The sequence below is a fragment of the Melanerpes formicivorus genome, unplaced genomic scaffold (assembly GCF_026170545.1).
Source record: "Melanerpes formicivorus ecotype bairdi unplaced genomic scaffold, bMelFor1.0.p_v2 SCAF_12, whole genome shotgun sequence".
Taxonomy (NCBI): Eukaryota; Metazoa; Chordata; class Aves; order Piciformes; family Picidae; genus Melanerpes; species Melanerpes formicivorus.
Genome location: NW_027142364.1, coordinates 16,699,917 through 16,724,219, shown reverse-complemented (window position 1 = coordinate 16,724,219; position 24,303 = coordinate 16,699,917). Strand labels below are relative to the sequence as shown.

At 44.9% G+C, this 24,303-nt stretch overlaps 1 long non-coding RNA gene across 2 annotated transcripts; it reads right to left on the bottom strand.

Moving 5' to 3' along the window:
* Positions 1-697: 697 nt before the first annotated feature.
* LOC137444711 (uncharacterized) lies at positions 698-13,101 on the bottom strand. 2 transcript variants are annotated; one of them, XR_010988224.1, is made up of 3 exons: positions 13,006-13,101; positions 12,084-12,170; positions 698-787 (listed from the first exon to the last, which is right to left on the bottom strand). It is a non-coding gene; the product is annotated as an uncharacterized lncRNA (long non-coding RNA). The 2 variants fall into 2 exon arrangements; XR_010988223.1 differs by lacking the exon at positions 698-787 and adding an exon at positions 6,454-6,675.
* Positions 13,102-24,303: the final 11,202 nt, after the last annotated feature.

The following is a 24,303-nucleotide window of genomic DNA, read 5'->3' as shown; positions in this document are numbered from 1 at the left end:
CCTACCTGGACATTGTGATCCTGGGCAACCTGCTGTGCTTTTGCAGGAGGTTTGGACCAGATGATCTCCAGAGGTTCCTTCCAACCGCTACCATTCTGTGACTGTGTGGTTCTGTGATTCTGTTGACAGTAAGAGTAGATCAAGAGAACAAGAGGACACAGTCTCATGCTGCACCAGGGGAGGTTTAGGTTGGATGTTAGGAAGAAGTTCTACACAGAGAGAGTGATTGCCCATTGGAATGGGCTGCCTGGGGAGGTGGTGAAGTCACCATCATTGGAGGTGTTCAGGAGGAGACTTGATGGGGTGCTTGGTGCCATGGTTTAGTTGTTTAGGTGGGTTGGATTGGTTGGTGGGTTGGACGCGATGATCTTGAAGGTCTCTTCCAACCTGGTTTATTCTATATATGTAAAGATCCTATTTTACTTAATTTAATTTTTTTTTAATGAAGAAGTTCCAAATTTAATTGCTTCTTCTGCCAAGTGAGTTCCAATTGCAGCGAGATGTTGTGTCAATGCAGATGCTGCTGTGTGTGTTTTCTATATCCTTGTCCTTGAAATGTGGTTGTTATAGCAACTGGTTTAACTGTTAAACAGGCTTTAGTCTCAGAGCTGCTTCACAGCATATAATGTAATTAGGTTTTTGCAGCATCTTTAAATATCATGCTAGCTAAAGGATGAGTGTCTCACTTACCTCCTTCAGTAAATGAGCTGCAGGGTATTATTGCTTCCCCAAAGACATTGTCTCCAAAATGTGTCCATTATTATGCTGCTGCCTAATTTCTTTCTGCCTGAAAATGTGAAAAGAAAAGAAAAGAAAAGAAAAGAAAACAAACAACAACAAAACCCAAACCAACTAATATTTAATCTAAGTTATGCAGTGTTAAAATGGACAAAATCTGTTGGACTTCAAAGGGCTGGCAACACTGACCATTAAAAATAAAACTAAACAACCACAAAACAACAAAAATAGGTAAAAATAAAACTAAACAACAACAAAACAAAACAATGAAACCCAAACCAACTCAAAACAAGCAAACAACAAATCCCACCCAAAAATGAAACGAAAAAACCCCCCACAAACCAAACAGCCCAAACCCCACAAACCCAAAAAGAAACCCAAACCACAACAGATTCCAGCCATACTCTCAGAGTATCTGAAGGTCCTGGCCAAACTCTGTCTCTGCCCTTGATGATTGACTGCTCAACACAGCGGTCACTGCTGTCACGCTGCTCCCATCCTCATTCTGCAGACTGTGTCCCAACACAGGACGGGCTCAGCGAAACAGATTGGTAGAATGAGTGTTTGGGGTGTCATTTTGGATCTGCTTTCCCCTTGTATTCTCTAGAACTTAAACTCTTTCCTACTGTGTGAGTTTTTAGCTTGAAATTAATCTATAAACAGAATTACTTGTGCAGGATCAGGTGGTGGGAGTGATCCCTCAAAAATCTGTTTTCCCTCTAATGTACAGAAAGGGGAACATGGAGGGGTGAAGGGAGAAACCTCCATCTTCTGCTTGCATCCACAGATGTTACAGTCTCACAGTATAACTAAGGTTGGAAGAGACCTTGAGGATCATCGAGTCCAACCTGTCACCACAGACCTCATGACTAGACCATGGCACCAAGTGCCACGTCCAATCCCCTCTTGAACACCTCCAGGGATGGTGACTCCACCACCTCCCTGGACAGCACATTCCAATGACGAATGACTCTCTCAGTGAAGAACTTTCTCCTCACCTCGAGTCTAAAAGTCCCCTGGCGCAGCTTGAGACTGTGTCCCCTTGTTCTGGTGCTGGTTGCCTGGGAGAAGAGGCCAACCCCTTCCTGGCTACAACCACCTTTCAGGTAGTTGTAGAGGACAATGAAGTCACCCCTGAGCCTCCTCTTCTCCAGGCTAAACAATCCCAGCTCCCTCAGCCTCTCCTCATATGTTCCCCAAACAGGAATGAAGCAGCTGTGAGAACCTTATCCAAGAGGTCTCTTCCAACCAGGTCCATTCCATTCCATTCCACTCCATTCCATTGGTACCTTGGTGCCTGCAGTGCTGCCAAACTACCTTGGCTGCCTCTGTGCAGGAGTTCAAACGGGGCTTGGTGCACCCATGGCACCAGAGTGCAGATATCCTTGTGAAAGGGCAAATCCCTTACTCACAACATGGTGGGGGGTTGGGAGGGCTCTATGGAGATCTTCCCTGTTAAAGCCAAGGTAAACAGAGATGTGTTCAGTGAAGCTCAAGAGTAATAGATGATGGTTTGCAATTCTCCAAATAGAAACAATTTTCACAGACCAAGGGAATTCAGCTCTACTTGAATACAGTAATGCACAAAAGACTGCTGCACACAAAATGTAGCAAAACACAGGGTGTTAGGGTTGTTACTTCAAAATAAATAGAATGCAAACTTTTTGCATGATAATTTAAGCCCTTGATATACCCTAAAGGGTGCTGTGGTTGAGCACAGCTCCATCTTATGCAGGGAATATTTCCATCATGCCAGGAGATTTCTGTTCAACCATAAAACATCCCACAGCTAGAAACAACCAGAGAGATTGGGATCTAATTTAGGAAAGAATTATTTTCAGCATGAAAAGCATTCATAAATCAAGTCTCAAACGCAAAACAATGTTGCATAAGGGTTTGATAATCACGTTACTGTTTGCAAAGGGATGGATACAGCTTCCTCCTAATGAAAGCTGTGCTTCATGTTCCTAGTCATAGAACACAGTAGAGGACAGATAAGAGGGATGTGGAGGTGCTGGAGTGTGTCCAGAGAAGGGCCACAAGGATGATCAGAGGGCTGGAGCACCTCTCCTATGAGGGCAGACTGAAGGAGTTGGGGCTGTTCAGTCTGCAGAAGAGAAGGCTCCGAGGTGACCTCATTGTGGCCTTCCAGTATCTGAAGGGGGCCTACAGGAAGGCTGGGGAAGGACTTCTCAGGATCTCAGGTAGTGATAGGACTAGGGGGAATGGAATGAAGCTGGAGGTGGGGAGATTCAGGCTAGATGTGAGGAAGAGGTTCTTCACCATGAGAGTGGTGAAGCCCTGGAATGGGTTGTCCAGGGAGGTGGTCGAGGCCCCGTCCCTGGGGGTATCAGTATCAGTACAGTATCACAGTATAACTAAGGTTGGAAGAGACCTCGAGGATCATCGAGTCCAACCCATCAACACAGACCTCATGACTAGACCAAGTGCCACGTCCAATCCCCTCTTGAATGCCTCCAGGGACAGTGACTCCACCACCTCCCTGGGCAGCACATTCCAATGACGAACGACTCGCTCGGTGAAGAACTTTCTCCTCACCTCGAGTCTAAACCTCCCCTGGCACAGCTTGAGACTGTGCCCCCTTGTTCTGTTGCTGGTTGCCTGGGAGAAGAGACCAACCCCTTCCTGGCTACAACCACCTTTCAGGTAGTTGTAGAGGGCAATGAGGTCTCCCCTGAGCCTCCTCTTCTCCAGGCTAACACCTCTGGTTTACAAATTACTTGACATTTCTGTGCCCTGTTCCTCCGATCAGAGCACCTCCAACGATATAACTCCGACAATCAATTACTTTGACTTGCCCTGTTTCCTCTCTCCTCTTTTTCAGTTTCTTGGATTTGCTTCATTACATATTCTAGGAAAATGGCTACAGAGATCAGGTCATATTCAGCACAAATTTCACCAAGTGTTCCAGAGCTGTGCCTTCATTAATAACAAGTAGAAAGCACAACTTTCTCTACAGCTATCTTTTAGCTTTCTCTTGAAAACAGCGGCTGTGGCTTTGAATTAACAGTCTTGTTTCCCTTTGGCTGCACGTCTTTTAAAGAACCTTCAGTCAGGAGCTGTGTTACATTGTTCAAGGTCCCTGGTTTCAACCCAGGAAGGCGGTCTGCCAAAGTCAGAGCACAGAGAGATGCTTAGCAATATAACCACGCTTTTATTCTGCTTAAATGTGAGCACAAACTCTGACGTTTAATTAGAGCAAAAATGTTTACAGCAGAAGGCAACAAGAACATTACTTTAGCCTAGAAAAACACTGTTCAGCTTGGAGAAAAGAAGGCTCTGGGGAGTCATCACAGCATCTTTGCAGTACTTAAAGGGGTCTATAGGAAAGAAGTGGAAGAACTGTACGTCAGGGAATGTAGTGATAGGACATGGACTGATGGTTTCAAACTGAAAGAGGGTAGATTTAGACTAGAGACAAGAAGAAATTCTTCACAGTAAGGGTGATGAGACACTAGTCCAAGATGCCCAGAAAGGTGGTAGATGCCCCAGCTCTAGTCAGACTAGAAGGTGATCTGAGCAATCTGGTCTAATTGAGGATGTCCCTGCTGACTGCAGGGGGGTTGGACTAGATGATCACAGAATCACCAAGGTTGGAAGAGACCTCAAAGATCATCAAGTCCAACCTGTCATCACAGACCTCATGACTAAACCATGGCACCAAGTGCCACATCCAATCCCCTCTTGAACACCTCCAGGGATGCTCAAGGTCCCTTCCAACCCAAAGCATTCTGTGATTCCATGAAAAACTCCAGTTGCAGGCCTCCTGCTCAAACAAAACTAAGTCCATCCCCAAGATGTGCTTTTAGGCTGGACAAATTGTATCTGCTTTTAAATGCAGAGGCTTTCAAACACTTTTAGCAACCCACTTATCAATTACTAGTCATACTCGACTCCTCCAGTTCAGAGGTCTAATGGGAGGAGCATGGAAGGTTAGATGTACCTTAAGATGTGTTAAAGCAACTGTTCGTCCCCAAGGCTGAAGTCCAACCAGCTGATGTGACAGGGTGTCTCACCACTGTTTTCAAAAGACAAGATTTCACCCACTGAGCTGAGAAGACACTGCTGTGATGCAAACCACCATGTACAAATACCTCAACCTAGCATCTCATTGTTCCAAACTGTGTTCAGTGAGATTAAGATCAGACAAAAAAAAAGCCTTATTAATTTGCAAATGAGGCCAACTTTAACCACTCAATGCTTGTGTACAACATCTGATTTCTGTCTTCTAAAGATCATAAGCATCTAAGCTCAACAAGTTACAAAATAGCTTCTGATTACAAGAAAGGAAATTGCTTCACGATTTCATTGTCATTAATTGGCATCACACCCCTATCTAAGACACATCCATCATCTTCCACACCTCACTCTTAAGAAGGCAGGCATGTGGGAAGACCCAACAAGCAGCCAAGTGATATAACTCAAAGAGATACAAGTTATCAGGTACATCACCTCTAGTTCAGGTATTTTGTAGCCTTAAGCATCTGGAGGCCAGTGGAAAACTTCCTTCTCTTCAGGACAACAATGCAGTTTCTCTACATGAGAACCAGACATGGCTGAGACATGCACCAGAACAAAGCATCCTCAAAGGCTCTATTAGACTCTGCTAGCACTGGCAGGCTCCCAGATGAAGGACAAGCCATGAAGTGTCCTCAGAGCTGCCATGACATGTGCTAAACACATTTTTCCATCATCTTCCACCTCAGAGGGGTAGCTTCCCTGGTATTCATTTTCCTATTGCTGATCTTCTTTAGCACCCAGCGCACTTTCCAAACTACAGACAATAAGAAGTGACTGAAGTTAAGTGTTGGCAGCTGTCTCTACTAAAACCTTTTGGCTATTCAATGTACAAACTGGCAAGAAGACAGATTACATCCTTTATATGTTTCAGCAAATTTGACCTATTATCAGTTATTTATGCCCATTTTGGGTTAAAGATGTGAAAGAGTGAGACTATTTTTCACAGTTTCCAAACCAAGGCTTTCAGGACTGGATTCAATTATAGCTCAGTTATGAGATAAAGTTGGGAGAAAGGTTGCTGCCCTCTGACAGACTTCCCAGACTCTAGTAAGGCTGAGTACCTGCTTGTTTGGCAAAAGGAGAGGGTCAGCCTCCAGCTTCAGACCCACAATGCCATAGAAAGGGCTGCTTTGAGGTCTCCTCTGTGTAGAAGAGCTGTCATTTTCACACAGCACCAAAACCTGTATTAGCAGCAATACCAGTAAGAGCTACCAGCCTCTCATGGAGAGGGAAACTCTCCAGACAGAGTTGTGTCACAACAGCATTCGAGATGGCCAGAAATATCTCCTTATTCCATTAGAAAGTTAAAAGCCTTGACCAGAAAAGAAGTGCATACTAAAGTATGCAACCCACATTGTCACATTCTTACTTCTAATGCAATGGTTGGTGAGTGCTGAAGTTCAGACATAGCCTGTTTCCATTCTCCTCTGTGAAGGTGGCTTCCTGAGCAGCCTTGCTCAGAATCACAGAATGGTGGGGGCTGAAATGGACCTCTGGAGAGCATCTAGTCCAACCCACCTGCTAAAGCTGGGTCACCCTCAGCAAGTTGTCCTGGATTGCAGTGTCCAGACTGGTTTTTAATCTCTCCAGAGGAGACTCCATAACCTCTCTGGGTATCTTGTTCCAGTGCTCTGGCACGCTCAAACAAAAGGAGGTTTCTTTCTTACATTCAGGTGGAGGTTCCTGGGTTCCATTTTGTGCCCATTGCCTCTTGTCCTGCTGCTGGTCACCACTAAAAATTCTGGCCACATCCTCTCAACCCTTAGCCTTTAGCTATTGGTAAGCTCTGAGATGATCCCCTTTCAATCTTCTCTTCTCCAAGTTAACAGCCCCAGGTCTCTCAGCCTTTCCCCATCAGAAAGAAGTCCTCATCATCTTTGTAGCATTTTCGTGCTCCTGAAAGCAGAATGGATGCAAAATGGGTCAAGAGTATCATGATGTATCAGGAAAGAAAGCTCAAGGAGCACATGAAGATATGAATTACAGCCTCTATAGTATGCTGCCCTAGGACAGGTATTTCCTATGTAAATTCATCTTTTCTAGAACATCCCTCCCCTCCCCGAATTAGCTGCAAAATATTCACTCACATCCAGGTAGGATCCTACAGGAAGTTCTGAGTAATCTGTTGAGAGAGCATCTACCATAGGCCATCGGCAGGTTAGCTCTGCAAGGCACGTCGACTAGCAGAGCTCCATCAGAACCACTCTTGCTTCACCACCCTGAAGGTCTGGCCCTCTCTTTACTACAGCCACTAGAGGTCAACCCAACCACACATTCAGAGCACCCCCAGCTTCGGCTTGTGCAGGCGCACCCAGCTGTTGCAGGTCTGGTGCAAGATGCTGGTGGCCCTACGTTTCTGAGATGGGTTAAGAGAGCAGTTGGGAAGCTCCACATGGAAAGCTGTAAGCACCACCATGGCACTGTGCACCTCCAGTCTGGACCTGCACTTGAACCTATGCTAGACCAGCCTCTGGTAAATGAAAGGATTCCATGGGGAGCAAGGAGGAAAACAGTGCACAATGCTTGTTAGCAGATGGGGAGTAACCATGGCCCCCTGAGCTGTGGCTGATGATCTGCTTGCACACTAGGGAAACCTAAGAAATCCAGATCTTCCTACAGAACAGTGACAAATACACTTCTTGTATATTCATTGTGTCCACCATTCCCAGAGACAACAACCAGTTCATATTTCATGTTAGGCATGTGATATTTTCTATCTGCTCTAGGAACTTGCTGGATTCTGATCATCTCTGATGAGGACAGGCTAAGAGGGGCTAAAGGCATTACAATTGTGGACAACCTGCTGTGCCTTAGCAGGGGACTCAGACTAGATGTTCTCCAGAAGTGCCTTCTGACAGTCACCATGCTGGGATTCTGGAATCAGTGGGTAGAAAGGGCACATGTGTGCAGTGGCAAACAACTCTCTTTTGTTCAACAACCTCCAGCCAACAGATTATTTATTATCTTTTTCTGGAAAGCCCAGCACAACCAAACATTGCTTCGAGGAGAGCCTAAGGGAGCTAGGATTGTTTAGCCTGGAGAAGAGGAGGCTCAGGGGAGATCTTATTGCCCTCAACCACTACCTGAAGGGTGGTTGTGGCCAGGAGGGGGTTGGTCTCTTCTCCCAGGCAACCAGCACCAGAACAAGAGGACACAGTCTCAAGCTGCACCAGGGGAAGTTTAGGCTCAAGGTGAGGAGGAAATTCTTCACAGAGAGAGTCATTAACCATTGGAATGTGCTGCCCAGGGAGGTGGTGGAGTCACCATCCGTGGAGGCGTTCAAGAGGGGATTGGACATGGCACTTGGTGTCATAGTTTAGTAGTCATGAGGTCTGTGGTGAGAGGTTAGACTTGATGATCTTTGAGGTCTCTTCCACCCTTGGTGATTCTGTGAAACTATTTGTCTTACATTTTCCCAGTTTTACTGCTGCAATTTGATCGTTTCTCCCCTCACTCAGGTTTGCTTTTTCCTTGCCTGTGACTAAGGTCCCAAACTTCACCAGTCTGGGGTTTTGTGTGGGGTTTTTTTTGGGTTTGTTTTTTTTTCAGCACAGAAGTGTAGGGTAGCATCTTTCTAACCTTCTGTCCAACACCATTTGCATCAACACTAACATCCCCTGTCCCGCTCACCTTCCCCATTTTATCACCTTCTTGTGTAGCCATGAGCAATGTTCAGCCTTATTTTACCTTCCACCCCTGAGAAAGGAATGTCCTCAGTCTACCACTCTGGCTGGGGAGGGAACCAAATCTTGGATGTGTTTAAGCAAAAGACATACATTACAGAGTTTGCCTACACATTTATATTCCATCCACCTCCAGAAAAGAACAGTCCTTCAGCAGGATTCTCATAATAAAGATGGATTTAAGTTCAGGTACCAGCAGAGTAAAGTTCCTGCTGCTTTCTGAAAGCCTCTAGCCTAAAGGAAAATATTATTCTAAGCCTTGTTATATCTTCTCCTTATTGGCAAGCCAGTGTTATAGATGAACTGGGACCTATGGAGTTCCTAAGGGCTTCTCAAGTTATTTTTATAACAGCAATCCCATTTTCCTGGAGTAATTACATGTATTTATAAAACACTGCAAACTGATTTATAGCTTTAGTAGCTTGCAACCTCACAATGCTTCCAGACATCAGAATCCACCTTCAGTTTGAAAAGTTAAGACAGTTAATTACCAAAAAATTCATAAAGAGCCCTGACTGCTCTGTACCTATTTAAAAGAGATTAGACATTTGAAATTAATCTGTTGATTGCTAAAATAAATCCCTACTTCCCCCCCCCCCCCCCCCCCACCACCCCTTTTTGCTATTCTTGTTGAAGAAAAAAAGTAGGAATATGAGTCTTAAGAGACCAGAGTGAAAATACACAGTGGCCTCCAGGAAACAACCCACAGCTGAGGGCATGCTCCAGAAATGGGTGCTAGCTTCAAAAGCCTTTTATTGAGACCTTTCCTGAATGCTGAGGACTGGTCTAGTAGACAGCATCACAGAATCCCAACATGTTGGGAATTAGAAGGATATCTGGAGATCACCTAGTCCAGCTCTGCTGCTAAAGCAGGGTCACCCACAGCAGGTTACCCAGGATGATGTCCAGATGGGTTTGGAATCTCTCCAGGAAAGGAGACTGCATGACCTCTCTGAGCAGCCTGGTCCAGGGCTCTGGCACCCTCACAGGAAAAAAGAAAAAAGGTTTTCATCCTGTTCAGGTGGAAGTTCCTGGGTTCCAGTTTGTGCCTCTTGGCTCTTGGCCTGTCACTGAGCACCAATGGAAAGAGTCTGGCCCCATCCTCCTGACCCCTGCCCTTTAGCTATTGATAAGCATTAATCAGATCCCCCCTCAGTCTTCTGCTCTCCAGGGTAAACATCCCAGGGTTTCTCAGCTTTTCCTCCTCAGAGAGATGCTCCAGTCCTCTCAGCATCTTTGTAACCTCCAGTGGACTCTCTTCAGTAGTTGTCTCTTTTGGGGACCCCAGAACTGGACACAATACTCCAGGTGTGGTTTCACTAGGGCAGAGTAGAGGGGAAAGTGAACCCTTCTTGACCAAGTGGCCACACTCTTCTTACTGCACCCCAGGAGACCATTGACCTTCTTGGCCATGGGTTTACAGTGCTGCCTCATGATACTCCCTGGCAGTATGCTCCTATCGACATTGTATCCTCCTTATGTTCTGGGCACATCAGAGGCATCCCAGTGTGAAACTCTGTGTCATGCATAGCCCTCACTGCTTCCCTAAAGCTTCTCCCTGCTGAGACAGTCCCCTCTTGCAGTGCTGGAAAAGACACTGAAAATCAGGACAAAAACTTCAGCAATAAGAGACACAGGGGGTGGGACAAGGAAGATGGTTTTTTAAACGAGTCCAGGGTTCAGATGTATTTCAGGCAGAAGTTTAGATACTCTAAACTTTAAAGAGTTGGAAAAGTCTTCTCAGACGTCACGAATCGTTCTCGGCTAATGAGAGAACAATGTGGTTCAGCTATCAAATAAACAAACCCTATCTGCTCCCAGCCCCAGTGGACTGGCTGCGGGGCTGAAACTCCCCAGCAGTGCCTGGAGCTGTTTGAACAAGCAGGTAAAGATTAAGTTTCACTTTGCTCTCTTGCTGTTTTGTGCACTGATTTGTTTGGTAACTGGATTTCCTCAGGGAAGACACTGCCAAAAGATCTGCTGAGTTCCTGTGAGGTGAAATTTGTTCTCCAAACACTAAGATTTTAGCACTTTATGAAAAGAAAACAGTGGCCTTGCTAATCTCTCCGGGTCTCATCCTGATTTTCAGCCATTAGGTCCTGCAGGCAGAATAAAGCAGAACCACCAATTATATCACATTTCATAGAATCATAGAATTGTCTGGGTTGGAAGGGACCCCCAAAAGTCATCTAGACCAACTCCTTCTGCAGTAAACAGGGACATCCTCAACTAAATCAGGTTGCTCAGGGCCCTGTTGAGCCTCACCTTGAATATCTCTAAGGATGGGACCTCAACTACCATCCTGGGCAACCTGTCCCAGTGTTTCACTGCCCTTGTGGTAAAGAACTTGTTCCTAATGCCCAGTCTAAATCTACTCTTCTCTAGTTTGAAACCATGGTCCCTTGTCTTCTCTCTACAGAACAAAAAGAGATCAAAATAACCAAACCCCCACAAAATGCCTCAGATACTTCTGAAGCCTTGGAGAAAGATGTTTCAGAACATTTTAGCTGTCAGTGCATGGAAAGAAAAGTCTCTCAGAATGCTCACACAGCCCTGGCAAGCCATAGCATTGAAAAATGGGTTCAAGAGATTCCACAAAGAGCCTCTAAACCAGGCAGAATTCCCACTGACACCACCAAGACTGCTGCTTAGATAAAGGCTGGTGTCTCCCATCCCTCTTTAGCCTGGAAAAGGCCTCGAGGTGATCATCTGAATGCTTATCAACAGCTAAAGGACCGGGGTCAGGAGGATGGGGCCAGACTGTTTACAGCAGTGCCCATTGATAGGAAATGGGGCAATAGGTGCAAACTGGAACACATATTTCACCTAAAGATAAGGAAGAACTTTCCTATGAGGGGGCTAGAGCCCTGGAAGAGGCTGTGGAGAGAGGCTGTGGAGTCTCCTGCTCCAGAGAGATTTCAAAGCCTGCCTGGATTGCACTTTGGTCAAGCTGCTGTGGGTGACCTCACTTTAGAGCAGGGGGGTTGGACTAGATGATCTCCAGAGGTCTTCTGTCCTGCTAAGCCAGTACCAGTACCCTACTTCCAGCCCAATAGGAAAGAGCATCTGCAGAGAAAATTCTTTTCCCTGGAGTGGGAGAGACAGGGAGGACACAGGACTGGAAGGTGATGCATTTGAAGCTCCGTTATAACATTCCCAATAGTTAGGTTTATCCCCAAAAGTTGGCATTCAAGGGCAGGTTGAAAACATGAAATGTTTTCATGTTATTTCAGTCAATACTTATCTGCCTCTGAGTCCACCAACTGATTTTGTTCTATGAAAGTCAAACAGACTTTTGCTTGAAGTAAAATTACAATGCCTCACAGCCTCTCCTCTTACAAACAGCACAAAATGGGAACTGCTCTGCTCTGCCTAATGCTTTTTACACCAACAGCTTATGCTCAGCTCAGCATAGCCTCCTGCTGCTCTCTCTTTGGAGCAACCACCCTCCTCTGCTGTGTGTTTGTGTGCCTCACGTCGGGCTCCAGCTGGGTCATCAACATGATAAAAGCATTTAATAATAATGCCTAGGTAGAACAACTGTCCAGAGGAAAGAGCATAGCTAATTGTTCTCAGGCCACAGCCCACTGCAAAAACCCAAACACACAGAAGGCAGCTTACTTTGTGTGTGTTGTTCTAGGATAGTAAGGAAGTCACAAGCAGCAGCGTGATCCTTTTCTTCTCACCCTGGCAGCCTTCCTCCCAGCCCTGTGTCAGAAATTAAACAAGACAGACAAATGAGACCACTGCAGGGGTTTGCTTACTTGACTAATAGGAATATTGCTGCAATAGCCTCGAGGAAATTTACACAGAAGGAGATCAGGCTGCTGTCGGTAGCTGTGTGTCATAGGATGAGTGTCTGCAGCAGTCACAGCCCCTCTCAGGCTTACATTCAGCAAAAAAAAGCGGACAAAGGTGCAGCAGGCAGTTTGCAGGCCATTTGCTCACAAAACCAGCATCAAAATCTCTCAATCCTATCCCTGTATCTCTGGAGATAAACATAGACAGAGGTAATATGACCTTGAGAGGTAGAACTGCCTGTCAAACCCTGGACATTCCAGGTATAAGCAATGGACTAAGATGTTTAGTGCTGGGTCTGCTTTCAGCAGGGTAATGTATGTAGTTTGAGCGAGAACCTCCCTGGATGATGACGCAAACGAAAGCGTTCGCATTAAAAAATAACAAAGGGGAGCTATTCTCGGAGCCATTTGGGCCACCAGATTCTTCTTAAATGGTGCAGAAATATCAGCCTTGAATAATTAATGCCTGAAGTGGGTGATTCTCACTCCGAAGGCATCAGTGCGTGCTGGTCCTCCAGCAGTCCTTCCCATTAGAAGCAAGAGTCAACCTTTGTCCCACCTTTCATGAGAGATTATTCAGCCTCACACACAGAAACAAGACGACCTGGACAGGATGTGTTGGAAAGAAGAGACTTCAATCCTACTTACAGCACAGTCCTCCCATTTTAGGGCCTCAACAGCCCTGGTAAATAGAGAACAATATCCCCATAGTAGTAGCTGTTATAGGAGAGAATAGGACATACCTATGGTGGTGGAGTCGCCGTCATTGAAGGTGTTCAGAAGGAGACTTGATGGGGTGCTTGGTGCCATGGGTTAGCTGTTTGGGTGGGTTGGATTGGTTGATGGGTTGGACACGATGATCTTGAAGGTCTCTTCCAACCTGGTTTGGTTTATTCTAATAAAATCTCTTGCTATTAGTTCATTTTGCAGTACCCTATGACCAAACCAGACACCCTCACACATCTGATAAGGCTGTGTTCTACCCACCAACTATCAGCTAACCAGCAAAGCAATACAAACCTATGTGTTTACCTCAAAACACCAAAAGAGGGATGGGCAGGACCTGCCAGTCTTCACCTTCACCTATACACATTGTGGATATGTTCCTCCATGATGCAGCAGCAGCAAAGTTCAGGAGTATGTCTCTGGAATAATTTGTTTCTTCAGATGATGGCATGTTCTTCTTCAAACCAGACCATGAGGCATGTATCTAACAGATATAGACTCAGGAACCATCTTCAAGTGTTCTGTCTTGGAAATGGCTGCTTTATGTTTACTGACCCACTCCAATGAGAATTTGAGATGCTGATCAAGTATTAAAATAAAAAGGGATTAAAACACGAGTCTGTCTGCACCTTGGAAACCAGGATGAGAAGTAGAATAGCACTCCATGCTCAAAATCTCTCTCTCCATTCAAGACCCTCTTCCTCACAAGATCTGAATATGAATTAACAAAGGTTGAGAAGCAATTTCCAGCTGCAAAAGTCTGCAAAGACATTCCAGCAAGAGCACAGGAGAGCCCCGAGTTCAAACGTCAGATTGAAAAGCACAACTAATTCACAGAGGGAAAACAAATTCTGTGATAAAGCCCTGGCATTATGCAGCCTCACAGCAAAGTTTTAGGCTTTGAAAGAAGCAATTTCTAAAATCAATCACTGAAGCAAGGACAAATAATGTGACAAGAAAGCTGGACACAGTGCAGATATTTTTTTTGCATGCTCCTGCTTTTGTACCATATAAAGGAAAGGCTTAAGGTTGAATATAGACAAAAAGGTTGAATATAGACAAAAAGTTTGGTGGATGCTCTTCCCTAAAGGGATATTACCTTAAGGTACCTTAAAGGTGTCTCAGAAAAAATGAGCAGTTTTCCTCAGCAAAGGACATCTATGTGAACCCTGCCAGCCCCAGCATGTTGCCATGATGTGGTCCAGCATTTTTAGACCAGGCAGACTCTTGTTGCATGGAATTTCAGTTCCTTGCTGATGTGCAGCTGCTTAGGGGTTTGCAGGAGCTGATATTCCTCATGAGCAACAAAATGATGACATTGACAATTCAGTTTTTCTGGTGTAGAATGGCATAACCTTTTCAGGTCTAGGAATAAAGTTTGTCAATTCAGAGATCCTGGGAGTTTCTTATCTATCTCTTCAAGGAGTCTGGAGCAGCCCAAACACTCAAGAATCTGGTTTTTAAAACACAACCTCACGTGATTTGGGTGCAGGTCAGGACATGAGATCCTAACTAAGTCTACTCAGCTCAGGGGATAGTGCTAATAGCAGGACATGCACCCTGGGAAGGACAGTGCTGGAACTAGGAAAACAGCTTCACTGATGACTAAAGCTTGAGCCTTCAGGCAAAACAGATGACCTCTGTCCTTAGGAATCCTAATAAAGAAACAAATATTGCTGCACATTAGTGGCACATAACAAATAAACTAAATAATAGTCATCATCATCATCACCCTTTATAAGTTTTTTAATAGGTTATTATTTCTGGCATATCCCAACACAAAAGAAAATAATGGTTGGCAAACAGAGGGCTAATCTGAAAATGAAACATTTTCCTCCTCTGCAGCTTTTAAAAGTAATTGGGATCTCCTTCAAGCAGCAGGACAAGTGTAAGAAATGAGTCATATAAAACTTCCCTTATGGGCTGAGTATCCCACTGACTTGACCAGTCTAACACATTGTTATTTTTAACAGGGCTGGCAGGGGCAAGTGCTGGACTCTGTTACGATTTGCCGTGTTTATGCTGATAAAACCCTTCCAGCTAGGTCTAAGACTTGGAATTTCTCAGTTCTTGCCAGTAACACTGTCAGCCCAAGCATGACTGGTCACCAGCTTAGACAATAGCCATAGACAGTGTCCTAAACACATCAAGTTCATCACAGCCTGTGTGGAAAGCCACACAAAGGGCCTCAGCTTCCAGACTCAAGGCTGTAAGAGAGGAATCTGCTCTTCAAATCTTAGAATGTTTTGGGTAGGAAGGGACCTTTAAATATCATTCAGTCCAACCTCCCCTCTGTGAGCAGGGACATCTTCAGCTAAATCATGTTGCTCAGAGCTCCTGCTGCCTTGCACCACAAACGACTTCAGAAAGCACACATCTGTGATGAGGGGAGACCTCATTGCTCTCTACAACTACCTGAAAGGACATTGTGGAGAGGCTGGTGCTGGTCTCTTCTCACTGGTAATTAGTAATGGAACAAAGAGAAATGGCCTCAAGTTGTGACTGAGTAGGTTCAGACTGGACATTAGAAGAAAAAATTTCACAGAAAAAGTGGTCAGACATTGGAATGTGCTGCCCAGGGAGGTGGTTGAGTCACCAGCCCTGGGTGTGTTTAAAGGTCATTTGGATGTGGGGCTTGGGGTCTAGGGATGAACGTTGTAGAGTAGGGTTATCAGTTGGACTTGGTGATCCCGAGAGTCTTTTCCAACCTGAATATTTCTGTGATTCTGTGTGATGAGCACAGTGCCCTGTATACTCCACAGCACTGAAACACCACTTATCCTGGCTTAAGCACTCAATGAGCAAGGGGAGGGGAGACACCAGCAAGGCTAAGCTCCCTGATCTTCTCCCTGGTACAGTCCATCACCTGAACCCCTTGATCCCATGGGCTGCAGCACTCTCCTCTGAACAAAGGTGTGTGACCAAAGCAAGATTAGAGATATTGAACCACCTTGCATTAGCCAGAACACAGAAACCAGCAAGCTAGCCATGCCACTCCAGTGGTTAAGCCTTCATATTTCAAGTCAGCATGACAAATCTACACTTACAGGCACTTCTTTAGAGGCTTCAAACCACACCACTGAGAAAATGATGGAAGGGTGGTCAAGTCACACAGGATGGATGCATTTCCCCATGACATAGTCAGAATAAATGGGGCTGCTGCATAGCAATGATGCTTGACAAGAAGCAAAGGAAACTGTTGAGGCAATCCCAACAGGAACTTGGTTAATTATTAGTAGGGAGGTGTTCCAGCTGACATTTACTGTGTTAGAGGAAATCCCCAGTGCTTTAGTGTGTGGGTGAGATACTGAGTTCTGGTTAAATGAGCCAATCTGGCCAATAAGCTTTGGCAGCTTTTCTTAGCTGGCCATAAGCAGGGGGAAAAGTAAGAGCTAGATGTCAGGAGAAAAAAATCAATCTGTGTGAACTACTGACCTTATGACAACAAGTCCAGACTTTCATTGTCTTCAGTGTTCAAAGTTTACTAAGCCAATGAACGTGATCCACCAGATAGAAAACGACAAGTGGTTGGCTATGTCTAGAAGAGCTCTGAATATCTCCTTTTCCTTTCTTTTCTTTCTGCTGATTTGGGATTTTGAAAGAGGGAGTCACAGAATCTCAGGATGAGGAGGGGTTGGGAAGGGACTGCTGGAGATCCTCTAGTCCAAACACTCTGCTAAAGTAGGATCACTCTAGTTTGTCCTCCATTGACATGAGGCTACTTCAAACCTCACCAAAGATAAGCCCTTCTTATTCACAGACAAGAAGGTTAAACTGATTTCCAGCACAGTAACAATTGCCAGACATATATATTCTAGCAGCTTTGTTGTGTTTTTGTTTGGTTTTTTGGGTGTTTTTTTTTTTGGTAATAAAAATTTCTGAAGATTCACAAATTTTCCATGTATTGTAACATGGCAAACTGTTCAGGAGAACATTTGCAGCTGGAAACCACCATCATTTATTTTCTTCTACACAGCCTTCAATGACTCTCTTGAGAAGTTAAAACAATAGCACAGGGAAGAGGTGATAGAAGTTCCAAATACTCTACCCACAAACCCCCCCCCACCAAAAGATCTCCAAGCCCCACTCTGTAGATACTACCTCTTGTCTCACCATCACAGTCAAGAATACAAATGAACAGGTTTATGTTTTAGGATGAGGTTTTCCTCTACATAGGGATTCCTTATTACTCAAAAGCTCCCCAATGAACAGAACTGAGGGCACAGTTAGGTGGAAATGGCTTCCCCAGGGTTTAAATGCAGGGTGAACACTCTCCATCAGCTGTTCTCAGAATACTCTCTCCTCTGAAGGGATGAACCTTTTTCTGTTTCCAGACATCATGCCCACCTTCCCCAGCATATTTTAAGGCTTTAATGCAACTTTTGACGTGGGCATCCAGCCCATGTCTGCACCCAGCCCTGCATACAGGGCACATACATCTAGGAGAAGTACACAGGATCATGCTCTCTTTCATACTATCTGTTTCAAGTGCCATCCCTTAAGCCTTTCCTCAAGGTCATGTGGTTTCTCAGTGTTGAGATTAGCCCAGGGCAGGTGGCAGGCCTAAAATCACCTCTGTGGTTAGACTAGATTTGTGACTCTTCAGGATTTCATTATAAATGTAATCCCTAAGCATTGCACCTGCATGAAGCTCAGCTTTCCAGAACCTCCAAGGCTGGGAGAAGGGGACTCCAGTTTTGTTGCAGGGGCAATTGGAAGCACCTCTGTGAAACAAGCACATTTTGCCTTTAATACTGAAGTTCTGAATGATTTCTGAACACCACAAGTATTGGCACGCTGCCTACTGCTTCCAATTAGCTCCTAATTACGCAGGGTAACGTATGGAATATAAGACAAGAGGCAAAATTGTCCATTAATATGAGTGTGATGAGACCACAGAGAATGTGCCTGTATGAGCTCCTTAATTGAATTGAGCTTGATTGATCATCTTCATTTAAGTTCTGTTCTCAGTGTTGGGTGTTGCTGGGTTTGGAATGTAATAAGATTTGCATCTAGAATATTAGAGGGGAAAGCTCTCATCTCATCTGGATTTCCTGGAATTAGTTTAAGCATTTTAAATAAAGGATGAGGTGGGGGAGGAAAGCAAGGCACCAAATATCCAGTGCTAGAGCTGTATGATTGTGAAAGGTTCTGAGAAAGATGTGTTGTCATGCCTGATTCATGAGCAGTGGGAGCCAGGGAGAAGGAAAGTCAAGATATTCCTGTAAAACTCCTCAAGTACTGCAGGCACTGGATGGCCAGGACCACCCTCTTGTCCCCATACAGCCCTATGCAAACTGGCCTGCATGCCAGATCCCCCAAGTTGTACTCAGGGCCACAACCTCCACCAGGTTCTCTTAGAGGCTCTGGTAAATCCTTGCTGGGATGGACATGGGGAGAGTTTAGCCCCCTTGCCTTGCATCAGCAGCAACTGTTCCTCCTCAATGGCAGCCAGGTGGAAGGCTGACTGCTGAGTCTGGCTGAAGCTGGGCCATCTGGCTGCTCAGATTCTCACAGAATAAGAAATTTTTCCTAATGTCCAACCTAAACTGCCCCTGGTGCAACTTGAGGCCATTTCCTCTTATTTTGTCACAGGCTCCCTGGGAGAAGAGACTGACTCCTATTTCACTCTAACCTCCTTTCAGGTAGTTGTAGATAACAAGGTCTAACCTGAGCCTGCTTTTCTCCAGATTAAACAATCCCAGTTGCTCCTCAGAAGCCCCTCTGTGTGTTCTTCACTTACCTTTGTGGCCACTGCACATCTTGAGCTGTGTCCTGCGTGCCCTGCACCAGCAAGCAGAAGGTCAGGAAGTGAAAACGCTTTTTGCTGCACGGAACAGCTTCTGCAAGGAGATGGATAGCTCTTAAACAGTATTTTCAGCCAGAAAATCTTCTGCAGATGGCAAAGGTGAAGGAAAGAATGAGGTGACTTTGCAGAAAGCACTGATCAGTAACAGTCTGGAAACAAGTCAGTGTTTTCAAACCCTCTCTCCATAGATACAGCAATCAAGCATTTAAGGAGACAATGAATGGTAGGTGAGAAGGTGACATCTTTCCTTTGAAAAAGAAAAGCCATAATTCTTCCTTACCCATGCTGCCCTTCATAAAAGTTCTACTGAGAAGGATCAATTCACTGAGTTTTTTTCTGCTGCTTTCATTAAAAAAAATTCTTTGAATGTACAGAGATATTCCCCCCCAACCCGCTTCTTCTAGTCCTATTCAGTATATTGAAAATGATAAAGCCTTTGTCAATACACTCAGGGTTCAGACAGTAGAAGATTCTGTTTGGAACTATTCCCATCTTTGCACTCCAGTGTGGAGGTACATGGTTATTTACCTGCATATTGCCTGTACAGACCTAGTTTTACGTAACCCAACTTTTATAGTGACTTCAGCAACGCACAGAGTTTCCTCCTGTTTGAGTTTCTCTGCCTACCTTTCTCTCTCCTCCCAGGGAAATCAAATACATTCAGGGCAACACCTTGCATAACCTGTACCACCAGCAGGCAAAGTGGGGAAGGATTTTTTTGTGTTGCATCATTCACAGGTCACTACTGACATACCCTGTGCAATTTATTACGGCTATAACACACCCGCTGCTGGTCATACCGTGACTGCAGTCAGGTCGTGTCCCTGCAGGGCATTTGTCCTCCAGGACTAATATCAAAAGGTGCTTTGGGAAATATTCCCTGCAAGTCCTTTTGCTTTGATGACTAATATTACCCTTGTACGGATGACTGATGTGACATCTGTGCTTGCACCACCGTCACTTATCCTCACCCCCAGGAGCATTAGTTCTGATAGACACTGACGTGAAAAGAGACCCTGCTCAGGACTTAGTGAATTTGAATGTCTTTCTAGAGCTGCTTTCAAAAGCGGGCAGGCCTTCAGAAGAAGAAGAGAGCAATCCCTCTGCAAGAACTGAGCACCCACAGAGCCAAGGACACAAGACACATGGACCCAGTCTCAAGCTGCGCCAGGGGAAGTTTAGGCTCAAGGTGAAGAAAAAGTTCTTCACCGAGAGAGTCATTCGCCATTGGAATGAGCTGCCCGGGGAGGTGGTGGAGTCACCATCCCTGGAGGTGTTCAAGAGGGGATTGGATGTGGCACTTGGTGCCATGGTCTAGTCATGGCTCTGTGGTGACAGGTTGGACTCGATGATCCTCAAGGTCTCTTCCAACCTTGGCGATACTGTGACGCTGTGACCCTTCTGGCAATCTCAGTCAGCGTCTGTGCAGCCCAGCTTACACAGCTGGGCCCTCTTTAGAATGCTGAAAGAATTTCTTCTTTTTCCTCGGTTGGTTGGCTGGTTGTTTTACTTTCAGATCACTTAATAAACAGGAAATAAAGAGGACATCAAACAAAACGACAAACAGAGCTCCACACATTACACTGCTCAGCTGGGAAGCTCAGTGTGAGTCTCCTTGCAGGGTGGGAGTCCCAGGGGTTGTGCATCCATAGCTGCGACCTGCTTCTCAGCCTTTCCCTTTTATCCTTTGATTATAAAAGGACTCTTTTTTTATTTAACCAGCAAAGGGAATCCTTCATTTCAGCTGTCCAAAAGCCAAACTGCTACTTAATTAAAAACATAAATGGCATGAAAAGAGGGTGAGAAAGAGTTAATGAGAGGTATATAGCCTTTGTTGCCTCTGTGAACCAAAACACTAGGAGGTGGGAAGCAACTTTCATCTGTATTTTATTGTTCTGTTGCCAGATTCACCAAATTGATTGCTTTGTTAGTTATATGCATAAAGCAAACAAAACAACAACAAACAAAAAATCCACAACCAGAACACTTTGGCAATGACCTCATGGTGCTGCAGATCAGAAAACAACCAAAAAACTTTGTCAACAGTATGAAATGAACATCATTTAGCTAAACTGAAATATTTTTGATGGGTCCAGAGAAGGGCAACGAGGCTGGTGAGAGGCCTTGAGCACAAGCCCTATGAGGAGAGGCTGAGGGAGCTGGGGTTGTTTAGCCTGGAGAAGAGGAGGCTCAGGGGAGACCTTATTGCTGTCTACAACTACCTGAAGGGAGGTTGTAGACAGGCAGGGGCTGGTCTCTTCTCCCAGGCAACCAGCACCAGAACAAGAGGACACAGTCTCAAGCTGCACCAGGGGAGGTTCAGACTGGATGTTAGGACAAGTTCTACACAGAGAGAGTGATTGCCTATTGGAATGTGCTGCCCAGGGAGGTGGTGGAGTCACCATCCCTGGATGTGTTTAAGGGGGAATTGGAGGTGACACTTAGTGCCATGGTTTAGTCATGAGGTCTGTGGTGACAGATTGGACTTGATGATCTTTGAGATCTCTTCCAACCTTAGTGATTCTGTGATATTTCTTAAGCCCAGTGCAGATATCCAGCCTTCCTCACCTAGTTAGTGGTTCCAGCCCTTGCTCTCACATTTCTTGAATAAACAGGCATGAACCATTCTGGCCCATTTCAACCAAAAGAGAGTGGCAGAATTGTTCTGATTTAATTTGGAATTACTTTGATGTCATAAGGATTTTCTGTCATAAAGATTTTCACCACCTCAGCAGATGGAACTTTTCCAGCCTTCTGATTTGGAAAACCACGAGGAAAACAAACAAACAAACAAAAAACCCCCACCCAGGTGTTAAAAAGTGTCACTACTGAATTCTGCAGTCATAGTTTCCCCATGGAGGGAAAGTTCTACTGCTTATTAACCCAAAGAAGTATTTGATTAGTAGAGAACAGAACCCTAAGTGCAGCTCGAGACTGAGCAGCCATGACTATCTGGTCCTGCTTTACCTCTTGAGGTAGCTTTAAGCATCTGTAATGAAACTATGTGTATATGGTCTATTAAATTATAAATCATACTTGATGTTATTGCTCAGACACAATTATCTATATTTAAAACAAGTAAAACATAACTCACTATGGCAGGAGTGACCTAATAGCATCAGCAGAGCTAGAGGCAGAGAGAGCAAGGGTGTGATGCCAGCCACTTCTTCCACCTGAACCTGCACCACAGCATTTAGGTCCAGAACTTCTGAACAACTTTTCTGAACTTCTGAGCAGCAAATATATGAACAGTATCTCAGAGAGGTCTGAGACCAGGGGCAAAATGGGGGCTGTGAGTAAACACAGTACAACACGACAGCAGGCAAGCAACACGGTGTTCACAGCCTTATGTGCGCTTGCCAGCAACACTAACAAACTTCAAGGGTGCTTTTAGAAGGTTCAGTATGCCCCAGGCTGCAAAGCCAGGGCTTCCTTAGGTGTGTAAGCTCCTGCTGAGTTTACAATCTGGCTTCCTGTGAAGATGGGCAAGGCACCTAGGTGTGAGCAAAAGCAGCTTTTGCCTCACTGACTAAGATGTACAACCACTGTAGCACAAGAGCATCAGAGAGATTTCTGAGAAGGCTTTGATGTGCTGCTCCAGCCTCATAGCAACCTGACTGAAGCCCTACCTAGGCAGACAGTTTTGCCTTACAACTCATTACATGCCCCAGGCAAGTTATCAGTGTCAGAGCTTCTTGTATTTGCAACATCTCTGTAGGATTTTGTAGCACTTAGATTAGTAAGGAAGGGAATGAGGATCAGAACAAGAATAACTCTGAAAAGGAGATGCCCATTTAGTGTTTGCTCTAGCCCTAACAAGCCATGATAGGAAACTACAGACAGCAGTGAAGATCACAGAACACAACACTGATCTCCCTAGTAAATTCTGTCTAATATTAATGGCCTAAAGATCTATAACCTGAGCTTAAAGATCTATGTGAATGACTTCTTACAAGGTTCTGATTGAACACTCAAACCTGTCATCAGCATGTATCATGGATAGGTACAACGGACAGTACACCACAGCATGTGAAGGGTATTTGCCTTAAATGTTGCCAAAGCTGAACCCTGAACTCCTTTTCCTGATTGTGGTAACCCAGCTTTGGGCTACCAAAGATTTTTGGCAGCCAAAGTCCAAGAGTATTGAATATCAAAGTCCTTTTGCTGGTCTGGCTTATTTTGCCCAGCAGATCTGATAAACTTTACTAGAGGCAGAGTACCTTTGCTAATAAAAGATGAGCCTGCACAAGGACTGTTTCACTGGTACAGTTATGCTGGCAAGTCTCTTAAGCAGAGACTGATCCAAACAGAACTGCAGATAGAGGTCAGAGTTGAGGTTCATAACTCACAAACCACTGGGTACCAGCTGAGACCTTGTAGCTGCCTGTCAGCATGCTTTTTACCTGCAGCAAAGCTACTTGAGGGAAAAGTTTTAATGTCTTTTACTGTAGCTTACATTGGCTCATCATTGCTGCAAACCAAGAAGTTGTTCACAGGCAACTTCCCACAGGTTTTTTTTATGCACATTAGCAAAGGGACATAAGCAGCAGTGGAGCAGTCAGGGGAAGAGAATATGGATCTCTCTTCTCCCACCTGACAAAGAAATGAGAGCAACACTGGCAGGTGCTGAAGCACATGTTCTATATTCCAGCACTCAAGGTCTATTGAATCTTCAGACTCAGAAGGCTTTTACAGAATCATAGAATCGTTTAGGCTGGAAAAGATCTTTAAGACCATTGAATTCAACCATTAGCCAACACTATTGAGTCTGCTGCTAAACCACATCCCACAGCAACATGTTTACCTCCAGGGGTGGTAATTTAGCTACTTCCCCAGGCAGCCTGATCCAGAACTCTCTTGATGCTCTCAGGGACTGTTCACTTTGCCCAGAATAAAAGCTCATTTCTGTCTGCTGTGCAGCCTGAACAACATCCTTCTGACTCATCCTCTTTACTTCACAGTGTAGTAAAGTGAACTTTACTTGTGATCCTATTCCCGATCCTCCCACGATCCAGCAAAAACAAAGCTGGTCCCATTTGCTGCCATCATCTGGCAGTAACTTGCAGAGCTTCAAGCATCAGTGTGTGGCTGGTTTGCAGGGAATCTGAGCAACCTGCAGCAGCCCTGCAGAACACAGGAAGGACCACAGGGCAGGGTGACAAAACCCAAAGTGTTCACAGCAGAGCTGCCTGGAAGGACAGAACCTGAACAAGAGAGGCTGTGCTCCAGTCACCTCAAAACAGGCTCAGTTGGGAAAACACTCAACAGAGCTGACTAAGGCATCCTACAGACAAAGGTTTATTACTTCTAATATCTGCATTTGAGGTTTCCATGTGATTGCTAATATTATTCCTCTTCACTAGCAAGTTGAAAAGTGCATGAAAGAGCTAACACATTCCCTGATGTATTTTGTTTCCCTTTAGATAAACAAACATGTAAACACTTTGAAAGATGCTCCAGGTATTGTTTCCCGTACTATCAACCCATGCCATTCCCTCAGAAACAC